Source organism: Petaurus breviceps, unplaced genomic scaffold, assembly GCF_028583685.1.
Source record: "Petaurus breviceps papuanus isolate PSGF00001 unplaced genomic scaffold, PetGlider_PUasm1.0 183, whole genome shotgun sequence".
Lineage (NCBI taxonomy): Eukaryota > Metazoa > Chordata > Mammalia > Diprotodontia > Petauridae > Petaurus > Petaurus breviceps.
Genome location: NW_027185791.1, coordinates 17,883,173 through 17,892,383, shown reverse-complemented (window position 1 = coordinate 17,892,383; position 9,211 = coordinate 17,883,173). Strand labels below are relative to the sequence as shown.

General features: G+C 41.6%; 1 long non-coding RNA gene across 1 annotated transcript in view; it reads left to right on the top strand.

The window, feature by feature from the left end:
* The window catches only part of LOC138161137 (uncharacterized), a 29,633-nt gene that overhangs the window by 1,583 nt on the left and 18,839 nt on the right, over positions 1-9,211 (top strand). The gene's annotated exons all lie outside the window — the stretch shown is intronic.

Sequence of the window (9,211 nt, the reverse complement as noted above, 5' to 3'; positions counted from 1 at the left end):
GTCTACAGTAACAAGCCATTTGTGAATGGGACTTGGTAACCTTGAGCAACTTACTTAACCCCGATTGCTTAAAAAAAAAAAAAGGATTAGCAGAACAAATGGTGGTTTGTGAACATAATGGAATATTATTGCTATGAGAAATAATTTAAATGAAGACTATAGAGAATCATGACAAGATTCACAGAAATTGATGTGAAGTGAAGTAAGCAGAAGTAGGAAAACAAATCCATAGTGACTACAGCGAAGTCAAGGGTGACTTCACAAGTCTGGGTTCAGTCAAAGGATTGTGATGGCAAGCAAATGAATGCTTAGCACCTTGTTTCAGCTCAAGTGTCTTGGAACCTCACCTGTGATTATGTGAAGTCTTTGTTAAGAAACAGAATCTGTGAATCCCACAGTGGGAGGGACACAGTTCCAAAGACAGGAACAGGAAGGATGTAAGAAGTAGGTGGAACAGGGAGAATCTATTGACAGATAAAAAAACTCAAGCACAGCTGGGACTGAGTAGAACTGAGGATACTGTGGTGGCCGGCACTCTGTTTGTCTGTTCTGTCTGTGTTGATTTGTTTTTGTGATAATTTGTATAGACGCCCTGGGACCTTACTGATTGTTCAGAAGCCCTGAAAGAGGATTTTCTTGTTGTCTGTTCACAAAAGTCCTGAGAAGGTTTTCAGAGGTCCTGAGACTATACTGATGATGTGTGTTGAGTTCTTAGACCTTGTTTGTGGGTCTGTGTTGATTTCACAGGCAGATAGTGAATTGATGATGGGGCCAGCAATGTGCATGAATGTTGTTTTGGCTCTGTTAAGCTTTGTCTTCCCAGAAACAGAAACTGCAAAGGACTTGAGGTGAACTGGACACTGTGAGCTTCTATATGAAATGGGCACTGGACATGAAGCTGAGAGTTGCCTGACTATAGATTCAGGTGACAGTTGGGTGAATTCAGGCAAGAGCTGGACCCATGGAAGAGGAACCATGGAATCTGGGAGCCAGCCTTAAGTCAAGATGAAAAGACCTCTCTTTAGGTACTTAGTGCTGACTGACAAGATCATGATTTACTGTGGCCTAGGGGTAGGAGAACTTTGTACTTTGTACCTTGTACCCCTTAAGGATGATTGAGTTAAGGATGAATGGAAGCTAGTCTCCAATCAAGAAGAAAGAAGACTTTCTGACTGACAAGATTAAGACAATGTGACCTAGGGGTGGGAGACCTTTGGACTTTGTATCCCTTAAGAAGGATTGCTCCTTAAGGATGACTGAGTTAAGGACTTCCTGAATATCTTTTGTTTAAAACTATGTGGCCACTTCAGTGATAAGTTGTTATGTTATAATATTGTGAATGCTGTACTTTGATTTCTGTGAACGTTTTGCTTTAGTTTACTGCTGAATAAATAAAGAGTTCACTATACTATGTGATTAGAACCTTAGAGCTATTCATAACAGTAGTCCTCTAGAGAACTGTTATGCTTGGCTTTACAAGGACTGCAGTTGAGGACCCAGAGGGTCACATGTGGCCTCAAGGCCACAGGTTCCCTACCCCTGAACTAAGTAAATGGAAAGAATAAAACAGACCTTAAATTCAATGCTGTATACTTATAATGGCCATGCCTGGTCCCAAAGAAGAATAGAGATGATTCCCCTCCCTTTTTTCTTTGCAGAATTAAATGACTTTGGGTGTGGAACAATGCATATACTCATATTTGGTTGATTTTGCTGAACTGTTCTTTTTCTTCCCTTCTTTTTTATTCTTTGTTATAAGGAATGACTTTTTTGTGAGGAGAGAAGAGAAGGATATATTTGAAAAGAAAAGAAATGCAGAAACAAAATATTTCCATGTATCAGAGCATGCTCATAGCTAATATGGCCAACAGTGACATATATAGCAGCTCAGAGTCTGGACTCTTAAATTATGAAAAAAAACTCCTTGGCTACTTCAAGATAGCCGTGTGTCACTCAAGTCTTGAAAAACTCAGGCTCCTTGGAAATGACAAAGCAATCCCCTTAAAGATCACTGAGCAGGAGTCCTTCAGCTGACCTTTAAAGAGGCAGTGACCTCAACAATCCCTTTCCTTCTTCCTTCCATACTTCCGGTGGCATGACATAACTCTGAAGGGGTATAGAGTGTTTAGGAAGGTCTAACACCTCCAATGTGAGAACTGCTGAGCCCTTTTCAGGGCTGCTCAGCCACCTTTGGCATCCCAAGTCTCACCTATGGCTCCAAGAGTCTGTAACATGTGCAGTAACCACACTCTAGTAAACTGTTTTGGCAGATGGGCTAAAACATCATGATGAGGGTCTCAAACCCCTCCCAGCAGAATGTACACATGAGAACAATTTGTTCCAACAGCCATGAAGGCAGCTGGAGCAGGTACTGTAGGATGCTTAGAGCTTAGTTAGACATTGAAAACACCAGGGTTATCCACTGCATCCCAAACTATCACCAGTCATCTTGACTTTTGTCTTGTCACTGGATTTTGATGACTCTGGAAGACAAAGTAAAGCAGATGATTTCTCGCAACTCTGCCTCACTTCAATCCAATTTGTGTGTGTCAAAAGATATTACTCATACCATTTTTACCTACATCAAAGTCCTGTGGCAACAGGCAAGTGACAAAGTAGCAGGTGCGGGTGGATTGGGAGCTGTAGTCACAACCCTGCCCACAGGCTGTCCAGGTCATAGGTCATCTTCTCACTGGACTCACTAGAAGTAGCAATGGGTTTCAGCAGCCCCATGGAGTCTGAACAGCCTTTTTTAAGGACTGCACTGCTCACCTCCTGGAGTGAAGAAGGTACCCTAAAAATTGTCTGCTTCACCCAACCCTGGCCTGCTTGCCATGACAAGTGAGGATCCCATCCTGCAGGCAAAACACTAAAAAATGTGAATTTAGCAACACCTCCACTCTGAATGTTTAGATCTGGTAATGAGTGCCTTCCAAATAGGCTGAGTCTTGGTGCATAGACACATGTCAATTGCTAGGGTTCTCCAACCTGGTTAGGTCTGCCAGAGGCTGAGCTAGCCTGGCATTAATCATTAGCCAGATCTTTAAGAACCCAGGCCATATACACACCATGAGGAGATTATGGAGTCAGACTTTAGGAAAAGTTCTGTTGTATATTATAGGTGAGTTATTCATTCCATGCAAAACCATGGATGTCCTCATACCATAAATGCCATCAGGAGAGCTCATGGATCATCTAAAGAAATAATCTCCAAATATTTTTAATTCCACATCCTTACAAGGAAACCTTTTGAGTGTGTATCCCCAATATATGTATATCTACTTATTTATAAATTATATATGTCTACTACTATGCTAATAATTATGTGTATTATAAAACTCACTCCTAAATAAACACTAAAAGAGAAGAGACAAAGAGGAAACAATTTGTCAAAAATATACTGCAAGTAATTTTTTTGCTCTCACTAAAATATAATTATTACTAAATATTCTACGAAGAGTAATGTGATTAAGTGCATTCCATTGCTTTTGAAAAATGGTTTGGGGGCAGCTAGGTGGTGCACTGAATAGGGTACCGGCCATGGAGTAAGGCAGACCTGAGTTCAAATTCAGCCTCAGACACTTAACACAAAAACTGGGCAAGTCACTTAACCCCAATTGCCCTACCTTCCCCCATCCAAAAAGCAAAAAAAAAAAAAATTTTTAAGAAAAATGTTGGTTTAACACTTTGTGGCATGGCAATTTGGAGATCTGGCTATTTATTTTTCTAGTTTTAATGACTCTCATAACTGAAAAAGATGTCTCATAAAGATTCAGAGATCCCAATGGGAGAAGTGCATTATTTTATAGAATTTATATTTACTAATTCATTATATTTATTTTTCAATCCCATCCATCAATTGTGCAAAAGTTTTTGTAGACATTCAGGTAGGAAAAGCCCCATTTCCCTGATATCACTTGTTCTTATAAACTAATTAGAAAGTGTTGCATTTTAATATTTTTAACAAATATGTTCAAAATCCACTGAAAATTGTTTGGGAGATGTTTTTTAGCAAATTAGAAAATTTCGTTTCCATGTTTTTAATGTGTGCATATTTGAGAGTTTACAAGAGACAAACATATCTTTTTCAACAACCTGGAGAGTTAAGTATCCAGGAAGAGAGAGTGGTCAATAGTGCCAAATATAACTGAGAAGTCAAGTAGGAAAAGGATTAAGAAAAGGCCCTCAGCTTTGGCAGTGAAAATATCATCGGTGACTTTGAAGAGAGCTATTTCAGTTGAGTGAATAATCTAGGGTGAAAGGGGGAGACTGAGAGCCAAGGACACCAAAAGGGTGGTGGTACCTTGGAGAGAGTTAAGGACATTTGGGGTGAGAAGCAGATTTGAGGGGAAAGATAACGGAATGAGAGCTGCAATTCCGATTGTAATCCATCTGGGCCTAACTCCATCTTTCCTTCCCACCAAAACCAAAACCGTGTGTCAGTATCTTACTCATAACTGACTGCCCTGGAGCATGGGACTTACTGCTAAGAGGTGCCTGTGGCAATCACAGGGTGATCTGAGGATAAGATTGGGGTGGTTGGAATAAGGAGGATTTGTCTCAGAAACCACTAAAGGTATCTGGGTTGGGGTTACTTTCTAACTGGCCTGAGGAGTCAACACTTGACACAGCCACAGGAGACCAAAGGTGGGAAAAGGCAAGATAAGAGAGTATTGAGCCATAATATGTAACATTCAGTTGGAGGCAAGCTGATGATCAGTTATTATAAGAAGTGAGAGAGGCAGTCCGTCTTCTGACCCTCATTGGTCGTTCACACGTACTTGGCGCTCATGCCACAGCCCCCAGTAAGCGCTTGGCCTCCACTTTCAGGCCACTCATTTAGAGGAATCGTACGTTCAGAGGTACTGATTTTTAGCAATGGGCACCTTTTAGGAGGACGGTCTTCTTCACTGTTCAGAACAGCAATTGGCTGGTCTGGATGGCAATCCACGGTGGGCACTGATGTGTATAGCGAGCATTCCCTAAGGAAATGAGGAATGGCAGATGAATAATCCCCTTTGGGATGTGTGCCACGTGTGCCATAAAATCAGTTGTTATCATCTGAAAGCAATTACCCTAGGGTGGCTGGTAAAATTACCAATGAAGAGATATGGAAAATATCACAAGCTTAGAATACTTGGTAGTGGACAGGAATTTTCACTATTTCCTCCATATGGAAAGCCAGGAAAAGGCTTTTGATTTGGCAATAAGGACAAATCAAGTTGAGCAGGATATAGGCACATCTGGAGGAGTGACACAGTCACATATTCAGATCTCGAGAGAGACTCGATCTCAGAGCCAGAATGCAAAGAACATCCTTCTCTACTTTCCTCATGGAAAGATGCAATGAGCAAAAATAGAAGTTGGGTAAGATCTGATTTGGTTCACACAAAACAACTAATTAGACTGAGGGAGAACATTTCCTGATTAGGCAGTGTGGTACAATGAAAGGAGTTTGGGGTTAGGAAAACCTGGGTTCAAATCCAGCCTTCAGTACTTAATAGCATGGCACCTATACAAGTCACTTCAGCTTCCTGAGAGTCAGTTTCCTTATCTTTAAAATGGAAATTATGCTCCTAATTGACCTTGCTGCCACAAATCTCTCCCCCTCCAACCCAATACTCCACTCAACTGCTAAAGGGAATTTTCCTAACTTGACCAAATGTCCTCCCTACTCAACAAATTCCAATGGCTCCTTATTGCCTCCAGGGTCAAATAGAAAGTTCTCTGCTTGGCACTGAAAAACCTTCATAACCTGACCCCTTTCTACTTTTCCAGGCTTCTTACACTTTATTCCTCTCTGAGAACTTGACGATTCTGCTACACTGGGCATGTCTCACAACAAGCCCTCTCCTCACTCAATGCCCTTGAGTATGGCTGTCCCCTGTACCTAACACACCCTCCCGTCTCTCCTCCACTTTCTGTTGTTGCTGTCGTTCAGTTGTTTCAGTATTGTCCAAACTCTTCATGACCTCACTTGGGCCTTTCTTGGCAAAAGTACTGGAGTGGTTGGCCATTGCCTTCTCCAGCCCATTTTACAGATAAGGAAACTGAGACAGAGTTAAGTGACTTGCCCAGGGTCACACAGCCCATAAGTATCTGAGGCCAGAGTTGAACTCAGGAAGATGAATTTTCTTCATTCCCAGCCCAACGTCTTATGTGCTGTGTCACCTTGCTGCCCTTAAGAAAGCTTAAATCTCACTTTCTACAAGTATTTTCTGGTGTCCCCGGCTTCTAGCACCTTCCTTTTGAGATTACCTTCTACTTATTCTGCGCCTATTTTCTGAGTAGCTGTTTACATGTTGTCTCCCCCCATTGGAATGTGAGCCTCTTGAAGGCAGGGAGGTTGTCTTTACAGATGAGGAAACTAAGCTTATGTAACTTATCAGGGACATAACTAGTAAATGTCTAAATTAGGATCTGAAATGAGGAATTGTAACTACTTAATAAATGCTTCTGATTCATTGATAAGTATACCTACAATACTAATAGTAGCAAACATTTATCTTGCTTGGATGGAATTGAATTGAACAGGTTGTTAGAAACAAAGGACATTGGAGGGGCAGGCACAGATAGTTCCATTTTCTCTGGGTTAAACTCATCCCTTTCCCCCTCTGGGGTTTTGACTTAAAATATATTTTCTTGGGCACTGATCAGTAGGCCTTTCATCCAGTCTTCACCCGAAGGGCATGTGAAATCCTCATGAAAGAAGGAAAGGCTTCTTTTATTTTTCTTTCTGAAGGAATTTTTTTTCAATTTAAATTTTTTTCTTTATTGTGAACCTAACAATCATCAACAAACACAAACATTTCAATAGACAAAAAAATGAGGCTTGCATAAGAGACTATGAACGTGTCATCTATCTACAATTTGTTTTTAAATATATATATATATACATGCATGTATGTATGTAGGAATGTATATGTGTGTATACACATATGTATGTGTGTGTATTTGTCTGTGTGTGAGTGTATACATAATGAGACCAGCAAGGGCAGCTAGGTAATGTGGTAGGAAGAGTGGATAGGGCTCTGGGCTGGGAATCAGGAAGACTTAAATTAAAAACTAACCTCAGACACTTACTAGCTGTGTGACCCTGGACTATCCTCGGTTTGCCTCAGTTTCCTCAACTGTAAAATGGAGATAATAACAATACCTGCCTCCTGGATTGCTATGAGGATCGAATGATATTTGATCAAATAATATTTCTACAATTTGTACAAATAATATTTGTAAAAGAGCTTAGCACACTGCCTGGAATGTAGGAGACTCTCTCACAGCTCCCCTAGCTCACACATGGGTCTTCCAGCCCTGGTGGGTTACATGTACAGACCACTACATTCCCTCTTTCCAATACAACATGGAGGATTTCAGAACTCTGTCCATTATGACTCAGGGTCAGTACTACTAGATCAAGAAAAGCTTTCTGACTGGCTTCAGAACCAGACCGCTGAGGATTCGGGAGAGGCAACACCAGAACTATCGATCAAAAGATTCTGAAAAAGGATCTCTCGCTCTCTTCACGGACTGTGAAAGAAGATTGCTCCAAGAGGCCAGGTGGAGAAAGGATAGTGGAACCTAAGTCTACAGGGACTTCCTCTGTCCTTGGCCAGCAGATTCTGCTGGTATCTCTGGGCACTAGTGGGGATTTGGCAGTGGGCACTCTCATGTCAGGATACTCATTCCGCTAAGACAGGGGTGGGGAGCCTGCAGCCTTGAGGTCATATGTGGCCCTCCAGGTCCTCAAGTGTGGCTCTTTGACTGAATCCCAACTTGTGGCCCTCTAGGCCCTCAAGTGTGGCCCTTGGAGTCCGTCAGAGGGCCACATGTGGATTCGAGTCTATAGGTTCCCTGCCCCTTCCCTGAGAATAAGACAAACAAACACAGGCACCATGAGCTTAGAGACACATGGAGGTTGGCAGGGATGGAACATGGGAAGGAAGAAAATGGAGATGGTGAGGGCAAAGGAGCCCATGGCTTCCTTTTCCTGCCCAGCAGACCCCAGCAGCTCTCTACACTTGAAAGTTGTCAGGAGTGAAAATTAAAGATGGGCTGCATGAAGCTTTCATATCACACTCGGTTTTTCTCAGCTTCTCCTGATTCATCCATAATCCTTCTCACTCCTCAGTCAGCCAAAAGACAGTTCCAACTCCTCGGTCACATGTGTCTTAAATCAAGTTCACCAATGCTGCATGGACTGCAACCAAGCAGAAAAGGGCTGCTAATGCTTTTTATCACCCACTAGAAAGGGCAGATCTGCACATGCTCAAAGGATTGAAACCTTATTGACTAACTGACCTCCATTCCCATGACACATTAAGCAAAATAATAACAGGTTTGTTTGTACCTCCTTCTGAGCTTTTTGTTTTCTTCTCTGCATTTAAAATGTTTTATTGATGCTTTTTTGTATATCAATAACAATCATGCCATAATGCCAGCACTTACTATCTCCTGGGCACTGTGCTAAGTGCTTTACAATTCTTACTTCAGTTGATCCTTACAACAACGCTGGAAAGGAGGTGCTAATTATTATTCCCATTTTACAGATGAACAAACTGAGACAGATAAAGATTACGAGATTTGACCAGGGTCACATAGGTAGGTAGCATCTGAAGCAAGATTTGAACTCAGGACTTCCTGAATCCAGGTCCAGCACTCTTGCCACTGAACCACCTAGCTGCCCCATCACTACTTGCTAAGCTTCCATAGGCAGCTCCAATCCCAGTAGAGTCCCTCCTTTGTAACAAATATATAGTCCAGCAAAACCAGCAAAACCATTAAGGTTTTGCTTATAGGTCCTGTACCTTCTTTTCAATAACTGAGTGAAGGTTGCGTATGGTTCTGGTGGTTGAGTGCCATCCTTATATTTCTGAAGAGCAAAGGGAGGGAATAAACTAAGACAGGGAGACAAGACAGACAAAGAAAGCAACGAGTAAAGTCTGTTTTCTGGAGCCTAGGAACCTGAGCTTCAATATTAAAAGTGCATTCATCAGTCTTCTTAATCCAAAGAAATTCTTTTTGCCTTAGATGAGGGGGAAAATCAGTCCCTTAAGGGGAAAGAAAGGGGAAGAGGTAATAAGGATATGAGTCAGACACAGAGAATTATTGGCAAATGCATATATTTCCAGGCAGAGGAGGACTGTTTTCAGCTGATCTAATGGAGAAAACCACAGATAATGCCTGTCTGTTTTCTATTTATTCCTTCTTTAAG